General features: G+C 47.9%; 1 protein-coding gene across 2 annotated transcripts in view; it reads left to right on the top strand.

The window, feature by feature from the left end:
* The first annotated feature begins 3,315 nt into the window (after positions 1-3,315).
* Positions 3,316-16,194, top strand: part of SCAI (suppressor of cancer cell invasion) — a 165,033-nt gene continuing 152,154 nt past the window's right edge. The window contains exon 1 of one of the 2 annotated variants that reach the window (XM_066580748.1): positions 3,316-3,415. The gene's annotated coding sequence lies outside the window, so the exon portion shown is untranslated. The remainder of the gene's footprint in view (positions 3,416-16,194) is intronic. The other variant, XM_066580749.1, reaches the window with a different exon arrangement.

Here is a 16,194-nt window from a genome sequence, read left to right as displayed (position 1 = left end):
ACCGCCTTAAAATTATAAAATTTAGTTTGATACATTGAGTGACCTGGCAGGCCAAGTCAAAGTTCTTATGTTAAGTCTAGCGGAGCGGTTGTGCATCAGGGAGGGTCAGGGCTCCTATACACTGGTGAATTGCGACCCGATATCGCCCTCGCAATTCATGTGAAAACCCCTGTATGCGAGGCGTTTTCAAATGCAAACAACCTCACAACACTGCGGGGCTGAAGGAATTCCCCCGGCGTGGCTTTCACAGCTGCGGCAGGGGATCGCCATGTTCTCCCATTCTTTATATTGAAAATAATGGGTGATACTGCAATTTCTTTTTTTCCCAGCATAGCATCGTAGAATTAACATTGCACTTTTGCACACGCATTAGCGTCTTTTACTGTACTTTTTGGGTGCACAAGGCACGTGCATTTGCGCATGCCAAACAAAAAAAAGATGCTCCCAGCCATTAAAATAGCTATTTTGTCTAATGAGTTTTAGATGTTTTGCATCGGCTTGAAAAACGTATGTTGGCAAGTGTGATATCACGCCGAGTTTCTCGGCCCAATATCGTTGCAAGAAGCACAAAACTCACGCGAAAGTGAACTCCATTCTTTTGAACGCAGTCGCACGCGTTGACAAGCACGATATCGTGTGAATGTAGTCTGACATCAAAGGTTTTCATAAACTTCACCAAAATGCGGACCCTTGAACGTGTCCCCCACCCCTTTTTTTTTTTTCTTAAACACCTTGGTTGGTATATATGTAAATTTTGGTAATAAGGGGCGGCAACCCGCCATTGAACCTAGAAACCATATGCTAATGGACACCATATTTATTCTGACTTGTATGGGAGCCAACCTCTGCTGCCATTCCGCTGTGTGAACAAAGCCTTTGGAAAGGTGTCGGGTTTGAAGCAGAAGCCTCGTGTCGGCAGGTTCGGAGCGTTCTTTTGCGCCCTTATTTGTTCTAGAAATCATTGGCGCTCCCAGATCACACGCCGCCTTTATCCAAATATGATTTTCACGCCATTTCTCCTTTAAATCATATCAGCCTCTACCCTGACGACGCGCCATATGCCTCACATGGCGCGGTATACTCCTCACACTCCCCAGGCGGCGCGGTATACTCCTCACACTCCCCCAGGCGGCGCGGTATATACTCCTCACACTCCCCCAGGCGGCGCGGTATATACTCCTCACACTCCCCCAGGCGGCGCGGTATATACTCCTCACACTCCCCCAGGCGGCGCGGTATATACTCCTCACACTCCCCCAGGCGGCGCGGTATATACTCCTCACACTCCCCCAGGCGGCGCGGTATATACAACACACTCCCCCAGGCGGCGCGGTATACTCCTCACACTCCCCCAGGCGGCGCGGTATACTCCTCACACTCCCCCAGGCGGCGCGGTATACTCTTCACACTCCCCCAGGCGGCGCGGTATACTCTTCACACTCCCCCAGGCGGCGCGGTATACTCTTCACACTCCCCCAGGCGGCGCGGTATACTCTTCACACTCCCCCAGGCGGCGCGGTATACTCTTCACACTCCCCCAGGCGGCGCGGTATACTCTTCACACTCCCCCAGGCGGCGCGGTATACTCTTGACACTCCCCCAGGCGGCGCGGTATACTCCTCACACTCCCCCAGGCGGCGCGGTATATACAACACACTCCCCCAGGCGGCGCGGTATATACAACACACTCCCCCAGGCGGCGCGGTATACTCCTCACACTCGCCCAGGCGGCGCGGTATACTCCTCACACTCCCCCAGGCGGCGCGGTATATACTCCTCACACTCCCCCAGGCGGCGCGGTATATACTCCTCACACTCCCCCAGGCGGCGCGGTATATACTCCTCACACTCCCCCAGGCGGCGCGGTATATACTCCTCACACTCCCCCAGGCGGCGCGGTATATACTCCTCACACTCCCCCAGGCGGCGTGGTATACTCCTCACACTCCCCCAGGCGGCGTGGTATATACAACACACTCCCCCAGGCGGCGCGGTATACTCCTCACACTCCCCCAGGCGGCGCGGTATATACAACACACTCCCCCAGGCGGCGCGGTATACTCCTCACACTCCCCCAGGCGGCGCGGTATATACAACACACTCCCCCAGGCGGCGCGGTATACTCCTCACACTCCCCCAGGCGGCGCGGTATACTCCTCACACTCCCCCAGGCGGCGCGGTATACTCCTCACACTCCCCCAGGCGGCGCGGTATATACTCCTCACACTCCCCCAGGCGGCGCGGTATATACTCCTCACACTCCCCCAGGCGGCGCGGTATATACTCCTCACACTCCCCCAGGCGGCGCGGTATATACTCCTCACACTCCCCCAGGCGGCGCGGTATATACTCCTCACACTCCCCCAGGCGGCGCGGTATATACTCCTCACACTCCCCCAGGCGGCGCGGTATATACAACACACTCCCCAGGCGGCGCGGTATACTCCTCACACTCCCCCAGGCGGCGCGGTATACTCCTCACACTCCCCCAGGCGGCGCGGTATACTCCTCACACTCCCCCAGGCGGCGCGGTATATACAACACACTCCCCCAGGCGGCGCGGTATATACAACACACTCCCCCAGGCGGCGCGGTATACTCCTCACACTCCCCAGACGGCGCGGTATACTCCTCACACTCCCCAGGCGGCGCGGTATACTCCTCACACTCCCCAGGCGGCGCGGTATATACAACACACTCCCCCAGGCCGCACGCCATATGCCTCACACGGCGTAGTATACACCCCCACATTCCCCAGACGGCGCAGTATACATCTCACACTCCCCGCACGGTGTAGTATATACCACACACACTCCGCCAGGCGGGTCGGTATATGCCACACACTCCGCCAGGCGGCGCTGTATATACCACACACTCCCCCAGGCAGGGCGGTATATAAAACACACACCTCTCACACGGTGCAGTATATACCTCACATTCCCCTGGCGGCTTGGTTTATAATTCATACTCCCCGCACGGCCCGGTATATGCCTCACGCTCACCATATACCTCACACATTGTATATATTACCACACAGGTTTATTTTCCCGCTCTCACAAGCACCAGACTAAGCAACTGCTTGCACCTTCCTCACTCTACCGCAAGAGGCCGCTCGTCTCCCTCCCACAGCCAATCAACCGAACAAAACTGCAGGCCAGACCACACTGACGGACAGACGCCTCCTCCTATCACAGTGAGCTGCCTCCCTGAACTGACGAGCTGTGACCAATAGGATATAGCCGGAGGCGGGGCTGCTGCCGGTCGGGTTTGGTTGCAAAGAGCAGCATAACACGGCTGGAGCCGCTTGTGGTGGAGGAGCTGCGGTCAGGAGCGGGGCCGGAGGGAGAGAAGGCCGGGACACAGCGAGCTGCGGGGGAACGGGTACGGAGAGCCTGTGCTTGATGTCTAGGTGACGGTAGGGGGCGTTCCCTGCATCTTCCCGGCTTGTATAGCGCTATGTTACTAATCTGCGATTTAATAGCCGTTATTGCTACAATGTATCAGTCTGACATGTATGTTGCAGAGTGACAGTCCTCGCTGTGTGATCAGCCATGTACATGCAGCATCAATGTCACCTGTGTTGGTGGCTGTCATGTCACCCTGCATGCACATTGCAGGGACTGGAGCTCCGAATAGTCATGCAGTGCCCGGTGCATGCCAGGATTATTGTCTGTGCCATCCCTTCATTGGGAATGGGATTGTGCCCGATGGGATGGCATTGATGGATTGTTTGGTATACGGACTGTATATCGTTGTTTTTTTGGTTTATTTGTATTTTTTTGCTCCATCGGTGGCGATCTCCTATTATCGGTGACAGATTCTGCCAGCAGGACTGTTGCATTTCATAGAAATGCACAGAATCGGTCTTGCCCAAAATGCATCGGACATGCAATAATATATGAAGCCGGGGAAAATCGCCGCCATTGAAAAGTCAGAGGACGCGACCCGGGGCATAGGCAGAATGTTGGCAAAGGGGTGAGTTTTCAATGTCATCCGTCTGCGTAAAAAGTTAAGGCAGCTGCGGCGCTTCCGTATTGGGGCGCATTCACACGGGCGGACGTGATGCCAGTCTGTGAACAAGGCAGCGTATTCACAAGTCCACGTTTTTCATGCAAATGATTTTTTTTTTTTTCTTAAGTGCAGTCTTGTTTGCGTCTTTCACAATGGCAAAATGCGTTTAAGACACAATGAATAAACACGTAACATTTGTACGCACTGCGCTTTTTTTTTCTTTTTTTGTACGTTCCCATTGACTTGTGTGATGCAGATCAAAATAGGATAAACTGCAATTTTCACGCACGTCAGATTGCACCAATATAAAGCAATGAAATGCGAACCTAAAATCCGCCTCGGAGTCGGCCGCACGCATCTCTAAGGGTGTGTTCGCACGGAGTAGTTATGCTGTTTGGAGAATCCGCAGCGTTACTTGGTGGTATTATCGACTCTAAAATCCGCAGCTACTGGGGTCGATTTTGCTGCCGATTTAAGGCAGGCTGTGACGAATAATAAACTCAGTACATGCGCAATTCCAATGCATATGTGCAACGTTTATACGCAACTCTGCTAAGCGGGAAATAGAGGATGCAAAGTATTTCCCATTGATTTCAATGGGAAGCATCGCGCTCGCATGGGCACCGCTCTCTATGGAGTGCGCATGCGCACAGCCTGCAGAGCTTTATCCGCTGTACTGTCTGTATCCTGACTTACCCGCTTCCCCGATCCTGCGCTGTCAGCCTTGGAAGTATGAAAAGTAGACCCTTCGACTCCACAGAACCTGCCCTATGATCACCACAAGTTAGTGCTCATAGGGGGTGGCAGGTTCTTTTTAAATACCCCTGCACTTCTATTTGATGCTTCTTTTTTCCTCCAGAGACTCGGTAATATATAACCTTGTGTATACAGTATATACACTGTGGATAACTGCTGGTGCTCGCTGCGCATCTGTCAGTGTTGTAGTGATGGCTGTCTGGGGAGCAGCGCATTTCCTGACTGGTGCATGTTTTTGGGGATGCACCGCATGTGATCTGGGTACAAGGCCCTTGGTGTTTTGTGAAGACTTGGCTTTCAACCCCATAATTCTCCTACCTGCATCCAAATGCAATATCTGTTTTATTTAGCTTTAATTACTGATTGTAAAAATATAAATCCCTGCCCTAGAAGGAGTTATTGGAATGAGACTTACTGTAGGATTAGAATATTGATATAAGAGATTACAATATTGGAGCAAAAAGAGAATTTATTGTAGAAAACTGACCCCTTAGCAATAGGCTCTAGTACCCTGTTGTATCGTGGCTAGCTTGGATACAAGATGTGATACTGGTGGGCATGGAGGCTCTAGTACCCTGTTGTACCACCTCTAGCTTGGATACAAGATGTGATACTGGTGGGCATGGAGGCTCTAGTACCCTGTTGTATTGTCTCTAGCTAGGATGTAAGATGTGATACTGGTGGGCATGGAGGCTCTAGTACCCTGTTGTACCACCTCTAGCTTGGATACAAGATGTGATACTGGTGGGCATGGAGGCTCTAGTACCCTGTTGTACCACCTCTAGCTTGGATACAAGATGTGATACTGGTGGGCATGGAGGCTCTAGTACCCTGTTGTACCACCTCTAGCTTGGATACAAGATGTGATACTGGTGGGCATGGAGGCTCTAGTACCCTGTTGTGCCGCCTCTAGCTTGGATGCAAGATGTGATACGGGTGGGCATGGAGGCTCTAGTACCCTGTTGTACCTCCTGTAGCTTGGATACAAGATGTGATACTGGTGGGCACGGAGGCTCTAGTACCCTGTTGTATCGTGGCTAGCTTGGATACAAGATGTGATACAGGTGGGCATGGAGGCTCTAGTACCCTGTTGTACCACCCCTAGCTTAGATACAAGATGTGGTACTGGTAGGCATGGAGGCTCTAGTACCCTGTTGTACCGCCTCTGGCTTGGATACAAAATATGATATGGGCAGGCATGGAGGTATACTGGTTCTATATGGTATCCTTCGGCATATAGCTCCACATTTGCTGTAACTGAGCCTCTAGATCGTGCAAACTCGTAGGCTGTCGACGTTGATGTCCCAGATGGTCCCATACATGTTCTATCGGTGATAAATCTGGCATCCTGAGCCCAGCCACCGTGTGTGTGCCTTCACCCATCCACTGATCCCAACACCTCCTACCAGTCTGGTTAGAACGGCTAAGGTGGCAGCAATTCCCCAATACAACCATCCAGCCTCTCGCATTCCAATAATGCGCCCCTCTCAGACTCTGTTAACTTGGATTACATCGTACAGGCGTCTAGTGATCAACAAGATCTACACAAGCAGAGCAGAGGTCCGTTACACTGTGGCATTGATTGGACATTGACAACCCCCCCCCCCCCCACACCATCCGCACGGTGCAACAGAGATCCGGATTCATCTGACCAGGCAATGGTTTTGTCCCTTTTCTGCCCACTGGAAGGCTCATCCTTCGGTTTCATAGACTGCAATGATGCTGAAACGGGTCGTCTGCTATTATAGCCCATTGGTGATGAGGAGCGACAAGTGACAGTCTGCAGTGGTGCCTATTTTTTAATCCCATCAACCCCCACCTCCCAAAAAAAAAATGTATAGCCTGATTTTCATCTGAAGTCTCTGCAGGCATTTAATTTTTCAGGTCTGTTATTGCGTCATACATATGCATAAAAAAGTACTAGATCAAAGTCGAAACTAGAGCAAAGAAAGTTTGCACACAGCAGCCAGATGGCAGCGCTCATTTTTTAAGATCCTAATTGGTTGCTTTGTGTTTTCTTCAGTAAAGCTTCACCATTGGTTATATCGCCTGCATATGCTATAGGTATATGTTGTCTTTACTATCTGCATGTCCTATGTAATAGAATAAAAGTGTTTTGTATACAGGGGAGTAGGTATAGGGGCTTAGGAGGTAGCCATTGCTACTGGGCCCTTGACCCTTAGAGGGCCCAAATGCCCCACTGCCACAGAAGACACTGGTATTACAAATGGCGGCATGGTAGGTAGGGCGCCCTGTTAAAGATTTTGCATTGGGGTCCAAGAGTTTATAATTACGCTTTTTCTTGTGTATATATAACCTAGACTAGAGGTGTAAATGTGTATTCTGCCCTTTTTTTTTATTCATGACCCCCTCTCATTAATAGATGCTTGTCTGGGACCCGCTACCCGGACCCCTGCTGTTCAGCTGATTCTTGGGGCCTCTGTCCCTGCTGTCAGCGCAGGAAGATGAAAGCGCTGACCGTAGCGCGGCTAGGTACTAAAGCGTGAGCTGCGCCTGCAGTACGAAGACAGATCGCTGCTTCTATGATCAGCCCTTTGTTTCCAGCACTGACCGCATTAACAGTGACCGCAGGGATCCGAGTAGTGGGTCCCCACTGATCATTCACCTGTTGGTCATCAGTGTAATTTTTTAACATTTTTTTTGAAGTCCTGGAATACCCTTTTAAACTTTGTGTGTATATATGGACATAGCCAAGGCAACCATGTTGATAGCCAATCACATTACTGACTGCATTCAGGAACCGGAAATGTGTGCACAAGAAGTAAAGTAGGCAAGTTATGTTTTTTTGTCTTTGTTTTTTTTTGTTTTTTGTTTTAGATTTTCAGTAGTAATGATCAGGGACTAATGCGGCATTTCTGATAGCCACGTGTTACGGGACCGTTCATCCTGATCTTGCTGGTTCATAAATAGGAGAGAGACGTTATGAAACATATATGTAATATTGCATGACGGAGCAATGGTCATCTTGGTGCAGACTCACAGGAAGATATCTGACATGCCCTAGACTTGTGGGACTTGTGGGTGTATCTGGTCCTATAGGGCGTGTGTCGAAAAGTGCTGGCCTTGCTTTAGGGAAAGGGTGGTGATGTTATCTGTCTCTTCTGCACAGATTGTCAGCATGTACTTCATTCTAGAAATAGTTTGTAAGCTGTTGTGTTGCGGACGTTGGTGATCAGCGTCTTTTTGCCTAGAGGGTGTACATTCACCGTTATAAGAGTGTTTTGTAGTGATTGTACATTATGCTCATTGACTATGTAGACCAGGTGCTCTTATTTGGTCCAAGGACCACATTGTCGGGCTGCATCAATCCCAAGGACTGCAATAAAACTTCCAGAGACCTTTTTTATTACGTAACTGCAGGTGTTTGGAACTGAAAGTTTTGCAATGGGTTTTATTACAAATTTTGGCACCTTTATGACTTCTGCAGCTTCAACGCATCACAGTATACAGTAAGCTGCAGAATGCCTTTCAGTGGCAGATCTGTCAGTGGGCTCATCTGGCTGCTTAGGCTCCAGCCCTTCTCTCCTATCTGGGACCAACTTCTAAGCCAATTTATGACTTAAACAAAGATACTTTGAATTACTCCTACATCAGCTGGTAACATGGCTCAGGATCTAAGAGAGGGGCTGGGGGACAGAGCCGTCAGATGAGCTCACGGGTGCATTTACTAGTGGAAAGCTTTCTGTATACAGTGATTATATAGAAGCTGCAGAAGCCAAACAGTGCTACATTTCTAACAACCATATTAAAAATATGATTTTTTTTTTTTAGGTATGAAGTGTAAAAATGTCCATAGCTTTTAAGGATGCAGCTTTGTTTACTTCTGGGGGACGCAACTTTTTATTTTTTTTTTCTAGGTTGCTGGGGGGGGGGGGGGGGGGTGATTTTAATTTTTTTTTTTGCCTTTTCCACTTTTTTTTTTTCTTAAAGTTTGTTGTGGCAAGCAGCGAGCTGTAGTTTTTTTTTTATTGGTACCATTTTGAGGTACATAGAATGAAATTTAAGTTCTACAATACAAACTTAAGTCCTGTGAAATCATGGTACGTCCTTAAATAATAGCGAAGAGGAGCAGAGCGAATGAGACAACAAAGGGACCGCCATGTTGGTTTGTACGAGGTATTTGAACTAGCTGGTGCCTTCACGTTATAACTATTCCTAACTCCACTGAATAATTTTACTGAAATCTAGAATTCCATTCATTTAGACTGCAGCTGTTGTCCTGGGACAGAGGCTCTCTACTATTGTTATAGTTATCTAACTTGGTATGCCCACTTATCTGTATGCTGTAAACCATTCTATCATGCCTCTCGTTTGCTGTGGGTAGAGCAACATCATTCTTATTGGCCTGATCTTTATTTACTATGGTTGTAGAGATCTCCATGTTCTAAATTTGCTGTGGCCATCAAAAACAGAAGCAGATAATAAAGATCAGACCAAAAAGAATTGTGCTGTTTTGCCCACGGCAAACTGGAGGCCCATATAATGCCTAGAGTTGAGCGAACATGCTCGTTCGAGTATTAGCATACTTGATGGTGCTCGTTACTTGAGCGAGTACCACGCCGTGTTCGACCCCCCCCCCCCCCTCCGCGTTTTGACCCGTCACCGCATTACCTCTTCCTGCTGGGACGTTTCAGCTTCCGCAGCAGTATGTGGCTGGGGAGGGAGGTTGGGAGGGTAGGAAGGAAAAAGCTTGGCACCCGGCCGGTCAAATACAAAAATGCTCGGACCTCCCATTGACTTCAGTGGGGTTCGTTACTCGAATGGAGCTCTCGAATATTACAAAAAGCCCGACTCGAATAACGAGCACCCGAGCATTTTGATACTCGCTCATCTCTACCTACAACACAAAAGATAAGTGCATATAGCAGGTTAGGTGAGGCAGAGATTGTGTACACACTGACTGCAGATTCGAGAGCTGTGTGACTGCAGAGAGGAGCCTATGAAGACAGCTGCCCCCCCCCCCCCACTGTTAAACGCCCTAACCTCCCAGTTACTACAGAAGCTGAGTGCCTAACCACAAGCAGTGGATTGCAGAGGGGCTGCACTTGATTTTACTGTGGTAAAGCAAAAAAAAAAATTAATGAGTAGATAACAAAATTGCCGAGATATAAATAGGTTATTAGATGAGCAGAATTTGTCTAAAACGTTTGGTTAGGTTTGCTTATAATTGTGCCAACCACTTTGATGGTGGTGCTGCCGCCCCACACTAGTGTCAGCCATGCATTGGACTATTAGTACTTGCTTGTCCTTTCTCTCTGACATGAAACATACTTGTGAGATGCCACTAGAGGGCACCAGCTTGTATTTTCTAAGTCCTGCACCAATATCTAATATCTTAGACCGTTTTCAAAGAGCTTGGTCTGTAGAAATGTTGCCCCATACCACGGAACGGGATTGCAAATAGCTGACCCTCTAAGAGGCAACGCGTTTTGCTATTTGCAGTGTTCTACCCAACCCATGCCGGCTGCGTGGCCTTAGTAATGGGATCTACAATCTATGAGCTTTCGCACACAACATTATTATTGCTCTGTGTTTTAGGAATTGCCCAAAGAGACAATTAAGCTGATGTTTCTTGCTATACATGGCTTTGTTGTGTGATCGGTGGTGATCCTGAGCAACAGGACCACGCAAATCAACTATTGATTATTTATCCTGTAGATAGGTCATCAGCACAAAAGGCCTGTAAGCCTCTTTTAAAGGGCCTGTCCTATTAGGGCATATGGAGGTTGTCACATGTTATAAGCGTAGAGATGCTTTAAGGCAGCTGATCTCTCTTCTAGCGGACTCGGGTACATCTGTAATCTATTCTAGAGCAAAGGGCGGCTTCAAAGAACAAGCTCACTTTGCAGGATGTTGCATTACAAGGACAGCCCATTGATTTTAATAGGCATGGTGTAATGCTTTATTTCACCAGTATAGGGATGCTGCAGGAAAACGGACTGCTTGATGCCTGGTTCTACCACAGTTCACAGCTGATTACTGGGGACCCCAGCAGTTATCTTTATTATTTGGGACCCTTCTGATGAAGTATTGTCGAAAGCCAGTGAACTAGATGTTGGAGTCCAAAGACCCTTGATCCTATAGAAGTGACTGTCACCAGCTAGCTGCAAGTTTTACTGGCCTTCAGTTTGTATTGGGCAATGTGCTCCTATGGACAGATCACTTATGGCCCTTTTACATGCAACCATCAGATTCTCGCTGGATTAGCAAATTAGAATGATTCTTTTAGTGTATTCGTTGACAATGACTTAACGGCGAACAATAAGTTTTTTTCATTAAAGCCAAATACCAATCGGCCCGTGTAAACAAGCAGCTGTTCATCTAGGAAAAAGTTTTTTTTTTGTTTGTTTGTTTTTTAAACTGTGAATGGAGGCGAGTGGGTGGAAGCGATCTCCATTCACCGAGCGGTCATTGCTGGGACAACCGTCCTGTATAGAAGGACCCTTATTTGCTTTGCTGCTTTTATCCAGTTTTTCAATTGTTTCTTTTAAGCTTAAGATGGGACCTAAAAAAAAAAGCAAATTTCGCATTGTGCACCTGAAAGTTATTTTCAGCTCCCCAACTGCGGAGTAGCGGCTGTGCCGCTTGTGTATTCATGCGCTGCCAGCTGTCTGGGCATCACGGAGTATGCCAGCTTGAACGACTTCCCTGCAGCTGCCTATTGAACTGGTTAGAGTTGCTATTTTGCCTGCAACCTCCACCAACCTGGGAAATCTATACAGACCCTACATATTCTGCGAGTGTCAGCCGGGGCTCTGATGGGGGACGTATTGGGGGTGTATTCACACGAGTACGTTTTATGTCTGTGTTGGCAATAGATTGCCCACTTGCCACAGTCAGTGGAGCTTCACAGATGTGTTTTTTTTTTTTTTTTTTTGTTAAAAAAATAAAATCTTGCCGCACGTTCTTTTGTGGTTCGGTTTCTTGGATGCGGCTCACCCGTTCGTCAGTGGGTGCGCAATTTCTTCATCGTCGTTTCTGTGTTTCATTTATCAGGGATCATTTCTAAGCAATACAATATGAATACTACTCCTCCCATTTTTTATTTTTTTTTTTGCTTAGATTACGCAAAGACGTGTTTTTTTTTTTTTTTCTTCTTTTTTTTTAAAGTTTTTCTTCTAACACTGGTCTGCACTTAAGCGTCGTCCATGGAATCTCGCGATCCGGGAAACGGGAGAGCTATGATCAGATTTTTTATGGCTAGGTGATAAGTCTGTTTTGGTACAACCCATAAAAGTCCGTGATTCATTCCTGATAAATTGACTCCTAAGGCTTCCTACACACGGCGAGCGCGATATCTGACTGTGAAGCTTAGCCCAAGCTTAGCTATCCTTAGCGGTGCAGGAAAAAAAATCGCTGATGTATATGACTCCGCTGAAAAGAAAAAGGTTCCTATTCCTGACCACGCACAAGTCTCGCGCAATTGTTTCCACTCCGTATTCCAGATAGAATGATTGAATGAAGCAGTGAGCGAGAAATGAGCGATTCTCAGCGGTAATCTGCCTGTCTAACCATTCTGCACGAATGTCTGACGATGACGTCACCTGCTTGTGCGCTCGCTTAGACAACAATCGTCCCGTTACCACTCCAGCCCCGACACCTGGATCCCCTGTGATCACCGCAGGGTTCCGCATTCCGCCACTAAACTGTGGTTGCGTTCCAGCAGTCGGATCGCCTGCTTTCACGCAGCGCAGGAAGTGGCTGCTTTGGGATAGACGGATCAGAAACAGATGATGAGAGGAAGCCTACGTTTTACCGGAAAATGAATGAGACGCCTAAATGGATAAAATGTTGGCCAGCTTTGCGGGTACCTCTTCTGCGGCATGTAGTATTGTGCAGCCCAGGTAAAGCTGGCCTAGCAGGTAATTATGTGCCCCCTCCCCCTGCGATATATATTGCCGGGGACGCAGCAGGGGCTGCTGTCGCTGGTGTTCGCAGAGGAGTCGGCATTGATTGCTTTGTTGTAATACAATAATGTGCCTGGTGTTCGCTCTCCAGTTTCTGCACCCACCATGCATCTGTTTCCTGCTGCCTGGCTCGGGATTAACCCTGTCACCTCCTTTTTGGGTATTCATCTCACATCAGTCCCCCCCACACCCATTTGTGGGCTGTTTACTTTTTGTTGATGGTAATGGGGAACAGTTTATTTTCTTTTATTCTGTTGTATTGTTACACCTTTTATTTATGATCCCGCTAATAATTGCATGTCCGTTACTTTCCGTATTTTTTTATACTATAAGGGTGCCTAGGTTTAGACAACAGGAACCGGGGAAAAAATATTTGTTACTAATTTAAATGTCTCTGGGGTCTAACAAAGTGGCGGAACGGCAGTCATTAACTTTGGTGTTTTAATATAGAACAGGGGGGTAACAGTCAGCTCCTATTAAACCTAGAGTGTCCATTTAGACAATGGCGGAAGCACAGAAGTTCACATTAGAATCCTAGAATGGTAGAGTTGGAAGGGACCCTCCAGGGTCATCGGGTCCGACCCCCTGCTCAGTGCAGGATTTATTAAATCATCCCAGACAGATGTCTGTCCAGCCTTTGTTTGAACACTTCCATTGAAGGAGAATTCACCACCTCCCGTGGTAACCTGTTCCACTCATTGATCCCCCTCACTGTCTAATATCTAATCTGTGTCTCCTCCCTTTCAGTTTCATCCCATTGCTTCTAGTCTTTCCTTGTGCAGATGAGAATAGGGCTGATCCCTCTGCACTGACCGCCCTTCAGATATTTGTAGACCGCTATTAAGTCTCCTCTCAGCCTTCTTTTTTGCAAGCTAAACATTCCCAGATCCTTTAACCGTTCTTCATAGGACATGATTTGCAGACCGCTCACCATCTTGGTAACTCTTCTCTGAACTTGCTCCAGTTTTTCTTTTTTTTTTTTTTTTCTGTGGGGTGCCCAAGATTGGAAAGCTTTCCCATTGTTTTCAATGGGAAACCTTGCATCGCACAGCGTGTAATATGTTTTGACTATACCATTGAAAACAATAGGATGTCACTCATCTATACGACTCCATTCAAAAGAATGGAGTTCGTATTTGCGCAAGATTTGTGAGTCTCGCAACATTCAAATCTCGTGTCAGATTCCTGGCCATGTGAAACCGGCCTAAGGCCCAACGCACATGTGTGTATTTGCATTTTGAAATCTGGACGGGCATCCGCCTCCAGATTCCGCAGCAAATACTGCCCATAGACATGCTATTGAAAATCACGTTCCCCCCCCCCCTCCCCCCCTTGGCTTCCCCGCTTGTGGAGGGAAATCACAGCATGTTCTATTTCAGTGCAGATTTTGTGCGGAGGGCTTCCATTGAAGTCAATGGAAGCCATCCGATCCACGGCCTTTCAGCAGATGACGCTGCGGACAGGCCATGGAGTCCATGTCATCACCTAGCGACGGCATGGCATAAGCTGTACTGGCCGGCACATCCGCAATACAGTCTATGAAGAATCCAGACAAGTACGCTGGGGTCACCGGTCGGGCACCGGTTCGGAATCTTCTGCGGAATCCGACCCGGCCGTGTGCATTCAGCCTTATAGTCAGAAAAATCTGGCATTGTCTTTAGCAGGCCATAGAAGTATTTGGTGGCTTGTAGTACTCCTATAATTTACAGCAAGTGATACACTGCCCCATAGATCTACTTCTAGTTTATACAGACTGGTAATGCCCTGTTTCCCTGAAAATAAAGCCCTGTCTTATATTTTTTGCGCCAAGAAAGGCTAGGTCTTATTTTCAGGGAATGTCTTATACTTGCCTAGCAGGCTCAGTCCAGGTCCCTTCCATTGCGCTCCGGAGCTCCGTCACGCTGACCCACGGCATTGGTTGGATGGCATACAGAAATGCAAAAAAAAAAGCAAAAAACACACATTACATAGGGATGATATACAGGACTGCAATGGAATGGAAAACCATGGATGCAAAGTCTTTTTTATTTTATTTATTTTTTTTTTTTTACTCTGGTTTGCCAAATTGCATTGCCGTGAAATATTTCTTGGGTGAAGATCTGTGGCATGACTATTTTCCACACTGTATTTTTTTTTTTCCTCTCAGTGAATGGGGTTTCTTAAAATCCCATTTACTTGCGTTGTATTGTACTGTACGTTGATGCTGAATTTCGGTGCGCATTCTGCTGCACCTTCGCTGTGTGCACTCGCCCTTACAGGGGTTATACCAGAATTACAACAAGTACTGTATTTTTTGCTTTAGAGGACGCACTTTTTCCCCCTCCAAAGCGGGGGGGGGGGGTGTTGCGTCTTATAGAGCGAGTGTGCCAAAAATTTGTTCCGATCGCCATTTTTAGCGCGATCGCAAATTTCAACGCACTAGCGCGATTGCGCGTTAAACTTGCGATCGCACAAACAAATTTGCGATTAGTCAGAAGATTTCTCTCCTCCCCACTGCCGCCCATACATACCTCTGATTGGTTGTGAGTGCCAGCGGGTACTACTGCTGCTCCCCGCCTCAAGCAAACGGCTTCCTTCCTTCCTCCTGCTGCACACACGCGCCGCTGTAACATGGAGTGATGGTTTTTCAGACTCTGCTGCTCCGTCGCCGGGCACTAACCCTGCGCTGTCCCTGGGTGAGTTTAAATTTTTTCCCCCTATTTTCCCGCTGTAAAACGGGGGTGCGTCCTATAGACCGTTCTAATGGAACGAAAAATACGGTAATTCTCTGTCCACAGGATAGGGGACAACCTGCTGATCGGTACAGGCCTCACTGCTGAGACCTTCACCCACCTCAAGAACGGGGATCCCATGCACCCCTCTGCCTGTCCCTGCGATGGTCGCTTCTCTCACCCGCAGTGACGTCAGAATGAGTAGATGCCAGCTGAGCATTCGCAGTCAGCACTTTATTCTCTGCAGTTGGGCTAACGGAAATATCCCTGGCTATCTCTGCAGTCCCATTGAAAGTGAATGAGAAGCGGTGCACATGTGTGACCAGCGTTCCCTTTAGTCTCCTCCTCAATGAGGAGTGGGTGGGTGGGGGGGTTAAAGGGCTCCGGGCTGGATGAAGCTGCGGCGGACCAATGGTCTTTCAGTTTCTCCAAATCTGGGATCAAGATGACATAGCATTAAATAAATTACTCAGCTGTCTGAGGAAGAGGTCTGCGAACCTCAAAACGTGTTCCATTGGTTACATTGCTGGCTTAACTTGACTAAAGCATTACTTGGATTCTACACCAATCGTTATGTGGCTTTACGTAGATTTACCTAAACTCTATAGAGTATACAACTCGTTAGTTCTAGTCTATACCGACTATAGATTGCGCCTGACTCCTTGTTTTTTCACCTCCTCTCCAAACCCTTTTAAAGGGGCTTTCCCTCTGTGTAATGAAACCATTCTCTAAGTTTTCAATACACTTTCTACATAATTTTTGACTGTTTTCAAGATCTCTGCTTGCTG

This window comes from Eleutherodactylus coqui, chromosome 10 (assembly GCF_035609145.1).
Source record: "Eleutherodactylus coqui strain aEleCoq1 chromosome 10, aEleCoq1.hap1, whole genome shotgun sequence".
NCBI classification, from domain to species: Eukaryota; Metazoa; Chordata; class Amphibia; order Anura; family Eleutherodactylidae; genus Eleutherodactylus; species Eleutherodactylus coqui.
Note: the sequence above shows the minus strand (reverse complement) of the source record. Positions and strands in the feature narration are given on the sequence as shown.